Source organism: Argentina silus, assembly GCF_951799395.1.
Source record: "Argentina silus genome assembly, contig: scaffold_585, whole genome shotgun sequence".
Classification (NCBI taxonomy): domain Eukaryota; kingdom Metazoa; phylum Chordata; class Actinopteri; order Argentiniformes; family Argentinidae; genus Argentina; species Argentina silus.
Window position 1 is genome coordinate 10,001 of NW_028152612.1, and position 595 is coordinate 10,595.

Below are 595 nucleotides of genomic sequence, written 5' to 3' on the forward strand. Positions count from 1 at the left end.
ACCACCAACACACCACCAACACACCAACACACCTCCAACACACCACCAACACACCACCAACACACCAACACACCTCCAACACACCTCCAACACACCACCAACACACCACCAACACACCACCAACACACCTCCAACACACCACCAACACACCTCCGACACACCACCAACACACCACCAACACACCACCAACACACCTCCAACACACCAACACACCACCAACACACCTCCAACACACCACCAACACACCACCAACACACCTCCAACACACCACCGACACACCACCAACACACCACCAACACACCTCCAACACACCAACACACCACCAACACACCAACACACCACCAACACACCTCCAACACACCACCAACACACCACCAACACACCACCAACACACCTCCAACACACCAACACACCACCAACACACCACCAACACACCACCAACACACCACCAACACACCAACACACCACCAACACACCTCCAACACACCAACACACCTCCAACACACCACCAACACACCAACACACCACCAACACACCACCAACACACCACCAACACACCACCAACACACCAACACACCACCAACACACCACCAAC